General features: G+C 31.6%; 1 non-coding gene across 1 annotated transcript; it reads right to left on the bottom strand.

Moving 5' to 3' along the window:
• Positions 1–355: 355 nt before the first annotated feature.
• TRNAR-UCU (transfer RNA arginine (anticodon UCU)) lies at positions 356–428 on the bottom strand. Its single transcript has one exon. It is a non-coding gene; the product is annotated as a tRNA-Arg (tRNA).
• Between the last annotated feature and the right edge of the window lie 17,366 nt (positions 429–17,794).

The following is a 17,794-nucleotide window of genomic DNA, read 5'->3' as shown; positions in this document are numbered from 1 at the left end:
AACTCATATATTCATGTAAATAATATTTCTTGCGAACTTTCTATTCTGTATTATAAAATAGGAAGCAAACTCATTTAATAATTAGTCCAAACCTCAAAAAATAAAGGAAATCAAATATATCTTATGAAAAGTAAATTTTGCTAATTGTTTTGGATAAATGAGAAAATTCCATATTGTCGGAGATATCGAGAAATCTTTCTTTTAAAATAAAAGAACAGAATATTGAGGAGTCTCTCTTGTAATCTCTCAGCTCGTGAGTCGTGACCTTTTCTACTGTGTACTAAAAATAAAATAAACTAAAATAATCTTCTCACGAGCTCATTCCCACTGGAATAAAGTTGTGCCAAAATGGAAGCACGCCCAGTGGGACTCGAACCCACAATCGCTTGATTAGAAGTCAAGCGCCTTATCCATTAGGCCATGGGCGCTTCACGTTGCCTTTACTCACTAGTATTTACATAAACAATATGTTCATATTTAAAAGTAAGGATTACCAACATTATTTCATTTGTCTTGTCTTCATTTATAATAAACCATAAGCCAAACTTCAAAGGTGAAGCCCAAAATCCAGAACCCGTCTTTAAATTAAAAAATTTAAACCTCTAACTAAATTCAAATTCTAAACATTAAACTGCAAATCTACAATCACAAACTCAATAATAAATAAAAATAACAAAACAGAGAAGGTACAATGAAGAAAAACATATTATCTTTAAGAGTATTTAGGATTGGCCAAGAAAAAACAAGTTAGTATACAATGAAATTATATTTTCTTAAGAAAATTAGTACACAATGAAATTGTGTTTGCTTAAAAAAATTGTTAGAGAAATTAATGTATAATGTTGTATGAGAAATGAATTTTGAATGAGTTTGATTATGTTATATAAAATGAATAGATTTATATATGGTAGTGAATTGGAGTATTGATGAATATTATTGTATTTAGATGCAAATATTATTGTGTAGTACTTGATTTCTTTCACTCTTGAAAGGGAGAGTTTTGATTAAAAATTTTAAGAGTAAATCATGGTATAAAAAAGGTTGTAGTGCTGGCTAAGAAGGAAATAAATTGGAAGTGAATGTGATTATGATCATAGTTGTGAAATGTAGTATATATGTGAATTGCTATAATGTTTATTTTTTTTCATTGAAAATATTTTTTACTATTTTAAATAAAATATGATTTGGATTAATTGGTTCTTAGGAAGGTTGAAATTAATGATAGTATAACATATATGAAAGGGCAATGCTTGTTTGAATGATGAGAAGACAAATAGAAATGCTTAGTTGTTTGTAAAATTAAAGAAAAAAACGAGAGAGGTTTCATAACCAAAATTTTCAAAGGAGATTATGAGCATGTAAATGATCAAATTTGGGATAAGATTCTTTATGGAAGTTATATCTAAGGGTTACTGAGCCTTCCATAAATTGAAAGCTATAAAACTCCGGATATGAGATAAAATCTAAAGGGAGGTTGAACTGGAACCATATTGGATAATTTTACATGTTGTGATAATATGGTACTTTTGTGGTGCTTTAATGAAAAACTGAGTTTTAATTACTTCAATAAATTTATAGCTTTATATATTAGTTTTTTTATAAAGACAAGACACACTTAAAATAGTGAACCCAAATTGTATTTTTTTTTTTTATTATTTCTACTCAAATGGCAACAATGTTTATAGTAATCCTAGTTGTCATAAAAATGGTACCCCCTTATGGAATAAATTTTAAATGATGTTAGTGATGGTCTTTTCTAACAAATACATTGTACACATGTGATATCTTAAACAAATGCAAATTTTTATGGTACATCCCATGTAAGTACCTTTTCGCATTATGGTGCGCTACATATTATAATTACATATAAGTTATTGATGAATATCAAACTCAATGTTCTAACACATGTGCAATGTGTCACCGCTTAATTGCATTAATTAAATAAGTCTTTGTACTAAAAGTTTGTCCAATAACCAACTTAGCACATCCTACTAGATTTCTATTACTAATATCCCAATAATTGCAGATCATATCATCAAATTCAACATCATCATCATCATCATCATCATCAAATTTAAAAATAGAAGTTTTTATTATTCCATTTTCACTTGAAGTTTCAACTAAACCTAAATTACCATCATCTTTATTTTCATTAGGTTCAAAGTCATAATCAATGCCAATATTTACATGATCATACATATTTGGATTAATTAATCTTATAAATTATAGTATTAGTGAAAAGTTAACTCCACCCTTAATTGTCTAATATGAACCACCCGACTGTGATGCTTGTGTATTTCTTTGAGTAAAATAAGGATCAAGGACATCAAGGGGATACTCATGTTTCATAATAAAAAAAAAAAGTGTACTTGTTTAAGTTAACTATTCAAGTACATCTCAATGATTTTCAATCCATTTTAGATGGATAACTCTACCATAATATTTAAACTCATGTTACAAGAAATGGGTATGGTAAAATACTGAATAAGACATTCCTTAGTGAGCATCCTTCAAGTACTATTAACTTTAACATCATTATAATTCCACCTAATTCCTCCATCTATAACTTGTTTAATTTTGGCTATTGATATGTTAAACTAGCACTGATAACCACATTAATTACTCCATTTTAAGTCATATTATTGTTCATATCAATAACAATAGACCTAGTATATTTACATAACAATAAGAAGACATATTATGTAAAACAACATTCTCAATTATAGCAATTAGTCATAAATCTCAATATAAACCTTAACTGATCAAATTTATACCAAATTAATATTATTTATAGCATCAATTACAACAAATCATATCAAATTGTATCAATTTATACCTAATTGCTTTAACTGAATGATATTCTCAATTACAACAATTAGTCAAAATCTTCAACGTAAAACATTAATTGATAAAATTTATATCAAATTGATGTTATTGATAACATCAAATCCATCAATTCATAACTAATTACTTTAAGAAAAAAAAAAAACATTCTCAGTTATAGCAATTAGTCTCAAATTTCTATGTAAACCCTAATTGATTAGATTTATAACATTAATTACAACAAATCATACCTAATTACATCAATTCATACTTAATTACTTGAATTGGACAACATTCTCAACAACAACAATTAGTCAAAAATTTCATTATAAACCCTAATTGATCAAATATATATATATATATATATATATATATCAAATTGATTTTGTTTATAACATCAATTGTAACAAATCATACCAAATTGCTTTAATTGGACAAAATCTTTAATGATTGTTATTGCACACTAGCATAACTATTGAGACCTCCTATATTAAAGGGAAAATAAAATGGAATCGCCACCTATTAATTAACAAAAAATTAGAAATTCTAAAATGAGCTCCTATTCCATATATTCAAGTAAAGGGTTAATTATGTTTAATGAAAAATCTACATCACCCTTACTGTATTTCTTTTAAATGAAGGTTACCTTTGTCATGTATTTTTCTTTAAATTTATTTTTTGCATGTGTTATTATTTGCCTGAATTGTTTTTAAGCTTATTTGAAAGTTATTTTAATTTAATTATTCCAAAAAAAAGCTCAATGTTTGTCCCTAAGAATACAAAACTCATCAATTAAACCATTTATGAAAAATTTAACAATCATTCCAAAAAATAAGAGACTTGTTGATTTATGCCATCTAAAAATTCAACATTTGTCTCTAAAAATAGAAGATTTGTTTAATTAGGGAATCCTAGAGTTTAGTGTTCTTCCCTAAAAAACAGAAGGCTCGTTAGTTAAAACCATTGGTGAAAAATTTGATGTTCATCTCTAAAAATAGAAGACTCCTTGATTTACCATTTATAAAATTTAATGTACATTTTAAAAAATTATAAAACTTGTCAACTTGGATTTTTATTAAAATTGACATTAATTCCTAAAAATAGGAAATTTGTTGATTTGGCCTTTTACAAAAAATTTGATGTCGGTTCATATAAATAGAAGACTTGTCGATTAGTTCATTCAAAAAATTAAATGTTTGTCCCTAATAAATAAGAGACTTGTCAATTTATTCATTTTAAAAAAGTTTGGCATCTTTTTTCCTAAAAATAGAAGATACATTGATCTAGATTGTTTCACAATAAATTTCTAAAATGTGCTCACGTGATGAAAATCCTTAACTTATTATTATTATTTTTTTTTTAAAATATGCATGATGCAACAACACGTTCAAGTTTAATAAAGCATAATATTAAGATAGAGAGAAGAAAAAACAAAACAACATAAGAGTACTTGCTTGTTGTTGGCTTCATACACATGAACAAACAAAGAAAAAAACCCTTATATCGTGCATGATCAAACTAGTTCCTTCTTAGCCAATAAAACCAAGATTGAAAGCATAATCAAACCCTCTATGAACCATAAATTTTCCACACTCATGCATCATACTTCAAGAAAGGAAAATAAAACTCATTTATAATTTTTTACCATATATTCCAAAACAAACTTCATGATTTGCAAACATAGCTTCTAGTATTTGAACCCAAAGTTGTCTTCACATACAATAAGCATAAAATAAGCATAAAAGGCATGAACAAAGGCCATTTAGTTTAAGAAAGAAAGATGAAAACTCATATGGACAAAGTTGTCGTTGTTGTTGTCTCTTATCGATACTGTTGTTACTGTTTGGAGCTGTTACTGATTTCAAGGTTGTTGTTACTATTACTTCCTGGAGGTACTTTTATAGTTCTTAGAACATCTAAACCTCAATAAAATAATTATTGTTGGATTATGAATCCATCTTTAAAGTTTTCATTTTTAATTAATGATGGATCTTCCACTGATCACATGTAGAACTCAACGTTGGCTCGAATGAAAAATGGATTGGTCTGATTTGAACTCTCATGCATGCAACTTTAAGCCCTTAAGGCATATCGATCTTCAAAACTTAAACCAAAATGAAAATCAGACATGTCAGCTCAGTTAATTTGGTATAGCTACCGAAGAAGACACTCTTGCATTTGTGAAGCCTAAAAAGTAAGTTGATTCTAGCTATATTCATACCCTATTGGTTCAAAATCACAAAGATTATTTCATCATAACCACCAAATCACCCTTCATTATATTGGTTTTTAGTATAGGGTTGGAAGCTAACAACTACCACTAGGGATGGATGCACTCCTGCAGATAGGGCTACCTATCCCTGATGATTAGGATTAGCAAACAACTTGACTAATAACACTAGCTAGCTAGTTTGCATTTAAAATTGAGATTAACGTCTTGATTGATTGTAGCTCACCAATCTATCAATAAAATATCTAATGAGTTATCTTCTATAAATGCCAATGGACCCTTCTTATATACATTGAAGAATTAGACAACAGAACTCAGAGTAGTATTTTTCTCTTCTTAAATTTAGTGGCCCAACATCTTTCAAGAAATAAGAAAAATGAAAAATCAGCTAAAAAGAGATTCTAATTTTCTTTAAAACTCTTAAAATTCTGAATATGAAACTCACCAGCTAATTGGGACTAGTTTGTCCAGTAATAGATGTGTGGGCTCAGCTTCATTAAAGCTATGTCCCCTTAGAGACTTATGAACATGACATATATTTCAAGAAGAAACAATATATATTTTTTAGGAGTGTAGTTCAACTGATTAGATCCTGGGTTTATTCTCTAGAGGTCACTAGTTCGAGTTCTACAAAATTCAGGACCACCGAAAGCTTACATAATCATTAATTTCAGGGCCCGTAGGATTAATTGAGATACACACAAGCTGGCCCGAACACCAATGTTATTCTAAAAAAAATAAGGAACAATATATGACACAACCTTTCTTTGGGACCTCTGACAGTTAATGCCTTTCCTACAAGATTGGACAAAACCTTCCCAAGAGAACTCCTCAATGTTCTCTACCCTTAGATTGATCACAATCATATATGATTCCACCTAACTTAACAATAGTAACAGACAAGACATTATTTTTATGATGTCTTTATAAAAAATTGATTATAATTAATACAAAAAAACTATCTAATTATAAGTAATGCATATAGCAACTACTAGACAAACTAGGAAGGCAATCTTATTGCCAATGCCAAACCATATTATATTTTAAACTAGAGTTATGATTCCCCCCCCCCTAACACACACACATATATAGCCAAGGTAAAATGGTGTTTGATGGTTTTTTTAGGTCTAGGATCACTTTCACTCCTTTATGCTCTTTCATCCTCTTTTATTATTCTTTTAGCATATGGTATGCTATCAAAGACCTTTGCTTTTAGAAGTTAAGACAAAGGATCTTTTTAGGTTCTTCTTTTCACTCTAAACCGTTGATCGAACATCCACTCAATTTTTCTTTCTTGAAATCTCTTTATCTACTCATATTAAAATACCAATGCCCTTTACTATTTCATTTGCAAGTTCCTTAATGATTTTATTTTATTTTTGTCGAAGGTGTAGGAGATGCTTTTGCTTGTTTTCTAGATACTTGTACGTCTTTTCAAGATTTATCATTTAGCAAAGCCCCTTTTTTAGGGATTTTCTATTATGTGAATTCAATCAAGATCTCATGGATTTTGTTCATAGTTATTATGTATTTTTTTAGGTTTTTCAACCACTTTCTCATCATTAGTGAACGTTTTCAAATACCTTTATTCTTATCATTTTCTATTTTTTGCCCCTAGTATAGGGTGTGATCATAACCGGGGTTATCTTACAAAAAACAAACTCCACTTGAGCTTAAATTAGGATTGCAAGAGACATATTCATCTCTAAGGGATTTAAAAATTGGGTTTTTTCTCATTTCATAAGACTAATAAATTTTGACCTCATTATCATAGTGATTTGCACAGAATTGTTTTACGACTTCATTACTCATGAAAACATCAACTTTTGTGTTCCTATCTAATTTTTGAAAAAAATAATTCAAAATTAGCAAAAAAAAAAAAAAAAAAAATTTGACGTCTTTATGTCACTTATAGCGTATTTTTCCTACACGTTCAATTGTTGATGCGACATTGAAGTTATTGTTTTTTTAAATCAAAATTTACAAGGGATCAAATATTAAAATAACGAAGTTAAAGGACCAATTTGTTTTTGGTTTGCTTGGGAATCAAGAAATTAAAAGTAACAAACTTTTTTTTTACCTATAAATAGCTGCCTAAAACACTTAAAAAAGAGGGAGCCATAAAAAAGACCCTTAAAAAAAAAAAAAAACATTACCTCTTTTTTAAGCTTGTTGTCGCTCTTTTTTTTTTCTTTTTTCCCAAACTTGCCACTGTTGAAAATCTAGAAGAGAAGAAGAGCAACAATAGACCTTCTCTCTTGAGTCTTGACATGCTTCCTCTGGCGTTTGTAAGGTGTACCACTAGTATAGGGAGAAAGAAGAAGATGTTGTGCATCTCGTGGATTGGCCCACTTTCCCCTGGCTCTATTGTTGTGTGTAGTGACGCACCACCAGTTACAAACCTCTTCGAACGAGTATAATCGATGCGTCATTAGAGACCAACCCACCATAACCAAAAATCTTAGCCTCATCATTTCCTTTTCTTTGCCAACAACTGCTCGAGTTGATTGAAACGAATAAAAAAGAAGATTAAAAAATAGAACAAGAAAGAAGGAAAATAAAAACAAATGCTTGTGTTTTCTTTCTTTGTTATAGGTCACGGTGAGAGCTATTGTTGGCCTAAGGAGTAATAAAAGGAGAAACAACTCCAAAACCACCCATTCTTTGGGTTTCACTTGCGGCGGTGTGTGAACCCACACATTGCCAGCGGCGGTGGTGCATGAAGCACACGTGCCCCCACTATATTTGCAATTTCAAGATCTTCTGGTATGGCTATTGAGTTTCCAGTAGCCTCTTCAAGCTATCCTCAGCCTTCAGAAGGTTTGTTTTTGGATTTAGATGATTTATTATGTTTTTTTTTTGTTATGATATATGGTTAATTATAATGTTGTGTAAATATTTGTAATTTGTTTAGGTTAATTAGTGAAAATTGATGGGTTTGTGTGTTTGTATTTTTTTTATATGTTTTTAAATGTTTAAACCAAAAAGATAAAAAAGAATTAAAATTTTTAATTATATACAATCAAATATCTAAAATATATATATATAAAAAAAATCATATCGTTTGTATTTTTATATGAAAAAGAATATATATGTGTGTCTCAGCATGTATTTTAGAATTTAATAACATGTTTATTAAATTTATAAGAATTTGGTCAATATTTCAATAAACCATTATTTTTTAATTCATGAGAATTAATTGTTAAAAATTCATGTATAGAACGTTGGACCTATAAGTGAGACTAATATTTGAAATATTGGAGTTGACTAGAAAATTATCATAGCTATTCTAAATATTCACCAATTTTAATTAAGCGTATGTTTTACTGTAATACACAAATTACAAAGAACGTTTTTCTAAGAATTTATTTGGATACACGAGTCCATAATAAATTCTTAAATATCGGATTTATTCAAATAAGTAAATCTCAAATCCTAAACTATAGATAGACTACTGACAAAAAAACCATCAAAACCTCTAAACCACATCAAACCACAAAGCAGCTTACCTCAGACAAGGTGCATTAGGGATGCTAATATCTCTTGTAGGCTCAGGATAGATATATTCCCTAGCGGAGTCACCATTTTATCACACGTGTGCGCACAATGTTGCGACGTCAAGATCAAGAAGTCGTCTCCTAGTTGTTTGGTTCAGTGTCAATAAAAGACTACACTGGATTTATCTGAAATTCAAGGATAAAAAACCGGCTATGGCTAGAGAAAATATGAGCACTCCTAGCACACCATACATAAGATACACTGCATTGTATGGTTTAAAGGTGTTGATGGGTTACAAACCGGTGCTTCGTCTATGTCTCAGAATGAATATTTACACTTATGAATAAATCTGGCACTTCAATTTATTATGGGCTCGTATGCCCAGGTAAATTCTAATTGGAAGAATCCATGTACGTGCCCTGACATGGTTTACTTATCCTGAAAAAGTGAATTTTTTTTTTTCACAATGGTGAAAAATACTCCCAATTAAAATTGGTGAATATCTAAAATAATTCTGAGAATTTTATAGTCAACTCTTAGTAACTAAATATCATCTTACTCGTAGGTCCAACATTTATACTAAAATTGTGGCCATTAATTTTCATGAATTAAAATTTTTAGAGTTATTAAAATATTGGTCAAATCCTTAAAGAATTTAACAAACTTACTATAAATTCCAAAAACATACATATAAATGTTCTAAAAAAATGCTAAAAAAACATTTTCCACTTCTTTTTAAAAATGCAATTAACTAGTCAAATATCACAAAATGTTTAGCACAAAAAAATTGATCAAAATTGATCCAAATCATAGAGTTAAGGCAACATTTTTCTCAATCAACATGAACATGAAGAACACTACCCAAAAACCCAGAAAGAGTATTTATTAGAACTTGTAGGAATCATTCTCAAATCTCTATATTTTTCCATTACCTTGTCCAACACCTGGTTTTAGTCTCCCGACTTACAACTTTATAAAACAATCATGGAACTTGGACATTTACTTCAATCTAATCTTTTCACGTAACAACATAATTGGTATACTCTTATACTTCACAACCCAATGATTCAACCACCTTGTTTGTTACATTATAAACCTTCACTTAGCATACCAATAGTTTCAAAAGGGATTTTTTAAACTAATTAACTGCACCATTATTAATATCACCAATATCTTTCATATGGCTACAATAGTTGAGGTTTGTATACGATTTAAAAGAATCACAAACCCCTATTGTCACCTTTAACTTATGGTATCCTTTTAAAAAAAAAAAGAATTGCATAAATATGTCTTGCACACTATTTTTGTGTTATTTTAGGGAAAATCTCTACAACGCTTACATGTAAACTATATATAAAAAAATTCATAATCAAACAAACATATAAACACAAAATAAAACAAATAAAGAGTTACATAAAATATAAAGATAATCTTACCTTATGTGTATCACACATAATGCAAAATGGTTTATTATTGATTCTAATTTTGATAGAGCCATGCAAAACATGCATAAACCATCTTTATTTTCATTCTCTCCAATACCATATATACCTAAAAATAATCCATTATTCATATCTATTGTGACTTATGCATCTAGAGAAATTATTGTCAACAACACTCCTCCATATACACCATTTAAATGACAACCATTTACAAAGCCATCATTTATGACTTTCAATTAGATATATAGACTCTTTGAAACTTTCAAGGAGAATGGATAACAAAATTAAAATTTGGGTTAAACCCTCTATAAGGATTAAAATTATGGTTAAAATCTTTCAATAATTAAACATAGCTAGGCAAGTTCTTATACAACTTATTACGGCTATCTTCTACTGAATCTCTAGCTTGTATTCTAGCCTTCTATAACTTTATTAGTTTAGGTTTTATTCTAAATTGATCATCTCAAAATGGTTTTAAAAAGCTTCATTATATATGTTAAGGTTAACATTAAATTATGAGTAGCACTTTTTTAGTTGTCCATATAGAGCTAGCAACCTTGATGATGAGTGGTCTAATATGTTTAACTTTTGCTAACTTAATCATTAAAATTGTCTATCATATCATAAAGAAGCATAAATCCTTTATATGTAACCATTACCCAAACATTATGCATTTATTTTCTTCTTTTGATTAATAGTTTCTTTCTAGTTGATAACCATGTCTATCTTTATTTTTCCTCAACATTTGCTTGAAGTGATACTTATTATTAAATACTTAACACTCTTAAAAATATATGGACCCATAAGTTGAAATCCTAAATCTTTTTGTATTTGAATTTAGAGTAAGATAAAAAAAAAAAAAGTTTTTCTTCTACTGTTTTCATCGTCATTATTGTAAAATTTTCCCCTTAAATTAATTTCATCATCCTCACTGCTTGATTTCCAATCATCCTCAGAATTAGAGCCATCATGTAATTTAGTCCCTATTAAAAAATCCACTACTGCTATGAATGTTGTCAATCCATTTATCATCATCTTCATTTATAAATCCAAAGATCTTTATCTACATTAAAACCTATATTACTCCTACAAGTTGCACCCCAGGTTTTTTTTCCTAGTTGTACCCAAGGTTTCTTTCCTATCAATTATATCATAATCAAGTTTACTCCAAACTCTTCTACAACAATATCTTTACTAAATTTATCAACTTCATCATTTAAACCATGTTTATTAATTATATACATACTCTATTGCTCCCATGAATACCATCATCATCATCTTCATAAACAGAAAATTACTTAGTCTAGGGAGGTTTACCATCAATAGGTTTACTAGAGTAGCATTTAGACATGCAAAATTGAAGAGGCTCATATTTGGGATCTACATCAGCATACTAATGAATGTCTACTTCATCTTCATATGCATTATTAAAAACTTCATTGCCTTTGTCATCACTTATTATAAATCCTTTAAAGTCAATATTAAACACTTGTTTACATATAAATAATACATATATGTAAGATGTATAGTTAATGCCAGAATTTTCTTAGATGAAAGTGTCGCTACCATGGTACATGAAAAAATTTAGCATTTTATAACATAAAAACATTTATTTAAATATTAATAAAGTTAACTAAACTTTAAAAATTTAGAGCTTGACTTTATCAAGTAAAAAGTAACGTACAAAGAAAAAATTTAGGGCTATGAAAACAAGAACACAAATTCATTTATAATAGGCACTTAGAGTTAGGGACCGTAAATAATGAAGATTTAACATAAGAAATTAGACCACGATTGCTTTTTTTAGGGTTTTGTTAAGGTAACATATAATGTAAAGACATCTCCCTTCCATAGGAAAGAGATTTTACAGCCATATTAAACAAGTTTGTTAAACACTTTCATGGTATCAAAGCTTGGCTATAAATTGTAATCATGGCAGATTCATCCTCTTCATACCTTACTCTTTCACTCAACACAATGGTACACATGCTCACTATTAAGCTAACATTTTCTAATTATCTGTTGTGGAGAAATCAATTTGTTCTCTTGTTAATTAGTCCAAAACTCTTTGGTTTCTTGTATGGTAGCATCACTACTCTATGTACATTGCAAACCAGAACGGAACTCACATGCATTCCAACACACAAAAGTTTCTTCGATCTATATTTCCATAAAAAAAAATAAAAATGAAAGAGAGATATTTGAGTTAACTACTCAAAGAAGTGTTGTTTTTATTTCATCTATCCCATCACAAAGCGATTACAATCAAAGAAATAGAAAAAAAAAAGTTAAACTCTTAGACTACTAAAACAACTCCATTAAATGAAGAAACAGCCCTGAATTAATTAGGAAATAAAAGCTATATGAAGAAACAAAAAGAAAACTAAACTCTTAGACTCCTAAAACAAACAACCCTGAATTAATTGGGAAAATAAAAGCTAAATGAGGAAACAGGATGAAAACTCCAATTGTCACATAAGAAACTTAAAGTGCACAATTTTAATAGTTAGACCCAACAAAGTCAAGCCCTTTTGTTGTTTTGGGTGCTCTAAGCACCCCAAATATGAGCTTGCCACCTAGTTCGTATCATCCTCCCCATGCTGAGAAGAATTATACCATAAATTTGGTAGATCTTCATCCTCTAATGATGAATCCTCATGGAAAGGAACCAGGTGCTTGACATTAAATACATCCACTGTGTGAATATTACTAGGCAGCTTGAGGTGGTAAGCATTTGAATTAATTTTCTCAATAATCTCCATTGGACCAATCTTTCGTGCAGATAGTTTGTTGTACTCACCTATAGAAAAACGATCCTTGGTTATCATAGCCCAAACAAAGTCACCAACCTCAAAATCAATAAGACGCCGATTTCGGTCAACATCTCGTTTGAATTTGGCAATAGATTCCAGCAAGTTCTATCGAATAAGGTTGTGAATGTCCTGCAGCTGAGTGACAAAATCCTCTACCATGTGATTTACTTTGGTGTTGCTCGAGAGATTAGCCAGGTCAAATGGACATCATGGGAGAAGCCTGTACACAATTTCAAAAGGTCTAAGCTTGGTGCAACGATTAATTGCATGGTTATGAGCAAACTCTTCTTGACTAAATTTCTTGTCCCAAGATTTTAACTGATCACCCACCAAACTACGAAGAAGATTACCTAACGACATATTCACCACGTTGGTTTGCCTATCTAACTGAGGGTGGTAAGCAATGCGGAAGTTCAAGTGAGTATTGACCATCTTCCACAGACTCCGCTAGAAATGGCTTAGGAAACGAGTGTCCCTATCCGACATAATTGAATCTGGCAGCCTATGCAACCGATAAATTTCTTGAAAGAACAACTTAGCCACATTAACAACATCTTTCATTTTCTTACACGAGCTAAAATGAGCCATTTTTTAAAACCTATCTACCACAAAGAAAATGGAGTCGAATCCTCGTTGTGTATGCGGGAGGCCTATAACAAAATCCATGTTGATGTCGAACCATGATCATATTGGAACAAAAAGTGGCATGTACAAACTGGCATTGGTGGCTCCTCCCTTGGCAACTTGACAGACTCAACATCGCGCAACAAAACAACCAACCTCCTTTTACATTGATAGCCAAAAGTAGGATGCAGCTACTAGTAAGTAAGTCTGATCTCTTCCCACGTGTCCTTCTTCGTGCAGTTCTTGTATGATTTTGGTTCGGAGATTACACTTAGGATTACATAGTTGGGTGCCCTTGAAAACAAACCCGTCTTGGAGAACAAAGTCACTGTGTTGGTTGTTTTGAGTTTTCTCTAACACAGCAGCAAAAAAAAAGTCAATGCATACAAATTTTGAAAGGAGTCAAAACCCAATACCTTGACATGCATGTCAACCAATAAATTTTTTCGATGACTGAGGGCATCGACTACTCGGTTTAGTGTACCTGCCTTATGTTTGATGAAAAAAGTGAATTGCTATAAGTATGTAACCCAAGATGCATGTCGAGATGAAATCTTATCTTTACTTCCCATATGTTTGAGGGCATCATGATCAGTGAATAAGACAGACTCCGAAGAAACAAATAATGTTATCAATGCCTTACCGCTTGAACCATTACATAAAAGTCAATGTCATAGGTGTTGTACTGTAAGTTTCTCACTGAAAAAGGCAACAGACTTGCCATTTTGGCTCAGAACCGCCTCGATTCCTAGCTTTAAGGCATAACTACAATACTTGACAATCATAAGACCTAATTTGTCATTCATTGTTAATTCCTTTTGCCAATTTATACATGCTCCAACAGAGGACCACTTTCATGCACTCAAATGCATTTTGTGATACATTAAAGGCACAGTTCACTATGGTTTTAAACTGCAGCAACATTCCACTCATGAACTCCTTGTGTAACAGCCCGGCCCAACATGCTAAATATTGTCTGCTTTGGGCCTTACCGCCATCACGGTTTTGTTCCTGGTGACGCGAGCCCACTTCTGAGCCTGACGCCCCAAAACGCGTTCGGCAGAGTTACGCAGCGGAACCTGGCCCTCCCACCGAATATTGTCCACTTTGGGTCCCACAGGCCCGCACGGGTTTGTCTTTGCAGAAGCGAGCCCAACTGTAGGGCCTGACTTCCCAAGACGCGTTCAACATGTTAGCACCAGCACTACTAATAAGGCCAGCAACACAACCCTCACCCGCCGATGTGGGATCTTACAATCCACCCCTCTTAAGGAGCCCGACGACCTCGTGGGCACAACCGGACAGCCAGTGAGGTCGACTCTGATACCAAATGTAACAGCCCGGCCCAACATGCTGAATATTGTCCGCTTTGGGCCTTACCGCCCTCACGGTTTTGTTCCTGGTGACGCGAGCCCACTTCTGAGCCTGACGCCCCAAAACGCGTTCGGCAGAGTTACGCAGCGGAACCTGGCCCTCCCACCGAATATTGTCCGCTTTGGGTCCCACAGGCCCGCACGGGTTTGTCTTTGCAGAAGCGAGCCCAACTGTAGGGCCTGACTTCCCAAGACGCGTTCAACATGTTAGCACCAGCACTACTAATAAGGCCAGCAACACAACCCTCACCCGCCGATGTGGGATCTTACACCTTGCTTATTATAATGCTGACTGGGTTGGTTGTCCTGACACTCGTCACTCTACCATTGGTTATGCAATCTTTCTTGGTTCCAATTTAGTTTCATGGTATTCCAAGAAACAAAGTATTGTCTCGCGATCAAGTGCAGATGCTGAATATCGCTCCTTAGCATATCAAAGTGCAATTTTCATGGTTGTTAATATTGTTAGTTGACCATGGTCCAAGCACATTGCCATTAACTACTTCTTTGTACGTGAGCTTGTTGCTGTTGGCTTTCTGAAGTTACAATTTGTTCCTTTTTCTTTGCAACTTGCTGACTCCCTTACAAAAGGTGTGTCCAAACCACGGTTCTTTCTCTTTTGAAGTAAGCTTCGTGCCCTACCTTCTCTTACACTTACCTTGCAGGAGTTGATAAGAGTTATTCGTAAGATATCTTCATTCTGATTAACATAGAATCCTTATAATTCTCAATTTGCTTCCTATTATATAGGATTCTTTAGCTGTAACGTTAGTATATAATGCAAAGACATCTCCTCACCGTAGCAAGGAGATCTTACAGCCATATATATTAAACAAGCTTGTCAAACACTTTTAGTTTTGTTTAAGATTCAAAGAAATCAATAACAAGAAATATTCACACTAGCTATAAATTTCAACATCTTGATTTATACAGTTCAGCGTTAAGGGTAAAGATTTCAACATACTTTGCTTCACTACGAGAAGAGATAAGAAGATTTAAACAAACATGAAAAAACATAGAGAAAAAAAAAATGTGCTTTATGAGATGAACAATTTGATCAATTTATAGTTGTGTGGTTGACTTCTGAGAAATCAATTATTGAGAGATGGTAAAAGAGGGATGAAAACGACAGCAGCTAAGAACAAAAATGTGTTGCATGTAGTATTGGGTGTTATTTTATACATATATACACGTGTAAAAAATGCAATATTTCCTATCAAAATTATCATTATCCTATTTATACACCCATTTCGTGTGTGTGTGTGTGTGTGTGTGTATGTGTATTAAAAAAAGCCATTTAACATATTAATAAATGAAAGGTAAGGATTAAGTGGCATGCTAAAAGTCAAACAAACAACTGTAAACCAATATAGCAAGGAAACAGAAAAAGAAGAGACACATTGGGTCGACAGCGTTTTAAAACTTTAAAGGAAAAACCCGAAAGAAAGCAAGCAAGCATGGTGAGAAACTACCCGGCGACCCGGTTACGACAAAAGAAAATATGTCACAGCGCTTTTCAAACGACAAAACAAAATTCATTTTCAAACGTTGCCTCATAATGTCTCCCTAAAGTAAAACAACCCAAATCCATCTAGGGTTACGGTTCATGATTCTGACATGTTATCTAACAAATTAACAGTTGAGATTAAGCCTTTAATTTGACAGTGTTTTTCATATACCAACAACCGTAAACTTGGTCTCTGCTTCTCGTCATGTCTTGAAAACAGCAGCAATATTAATGTAATACCTTGTAGAAGCAGAAGTATACGAGTGGGACATTTCAGCTAAAAATCATGAAGCACGCTTGGATATCAGAGGCAATATCTCGTAACTTTTGTTGCAGTATTCAATCGTTTAATTAAGAAAATGTTCGTGAAAAAACATGTCTGCGCCTTTAAAAACAAAAAAAACATGGGAGAAAGCGCCTTAAATTGCATCTTAATTTAAAGTTATTCCCCGGCCCATAATCGTTACAAATGCACTTTTCCTCTCTTGATTCACACTTCCTTGTAGCGGCAAATGCAAGAGTGGCTTTTGAATGGTTCAGAAGATTGTTAGAAAATTTTCCTTCATTTTCTGTATTTTTAAACCTCATTTCATTCTAAAAAGACACTAAAAATAAAAGGTGGTTGCAAAACTCACACAAAAAGTTCATTTTAGTCTTATGCTTTTCAAAATATAATTTATAATCTTTTTAGTATGTGAAAATCTAACTTTGGTACAAAAATTTATTTTTTATTTTTTTTTAGTTCTTAGTTCAAGAAATGAGAGAAATGTCATTAGATTATGAAAGTAAATAGAAAAAATGTTAGTTAACACTGATTTTAGCTATAAGAAAAAACTTATTTTAATGTTAATGAGTTCCATTCCATGAGAATAGTTTATCTAAAGTGTTTATTTTTTTCACCTTCCATAGCCTGAAATGATAGCTCTGACCTTGAAAAAAGTTTGAAATCAAAGATTAATTTGGCCTTTTGAACCTTTTTTTTTTTTTTTTGTTATTTAAGATCTTAAATGGCTTTATCAAGGCCTATAGGGTGTTTGTTAGGTGTTTTGGGTGAAAAATATATTAAAATAAATTTTAGAGCATAATTATATTTGTCATGATTTTCCAGTGACTAGGGCCTCAATTTTATACCGACCCTCCGGTCATCAGAATCTAGAGATGCTGAAGACAGGTCATTTATGTCTTTTTTATAAACAAAATAGATGTTAGACAGTGTGATATTAGAAAAACAAAAAATAAAAAGGAGGCCTAGCTGCATGGCTAGGTCCATGTGTCTAGCCTGATTGTTAATTTTTTTAATTATTTTCTACTTAATGCATTTGTAGCCTCTCAAACTTCTGTTTATATATATATATATATATATATATATATATATATATATATATATTATATATATATATATATATATCCCTTTGTTATTTGAATGTCTCTTTTTTTATTTGATTTAAAAAATATTTTTTTTTAATTTAAAATAGGTCATTTAT

This window comes from Populus alba, chromosome 1 (genome assembly GCF_005239225.2).
Source record: "Populus alba chromosome 1, ASM523922v2, whole genome shotgun sequence".
NCBI classification, from domain to species: domain Eukaryota; kingdom Viridiplantae; phylum Streptophyta; class Magnoliopsida; order Malpighiales; family Salicaceae; genus Populus; species Populus alba.
This window is presented reverse-complemented; position numbering and strand designations above follow the sequence as displayed.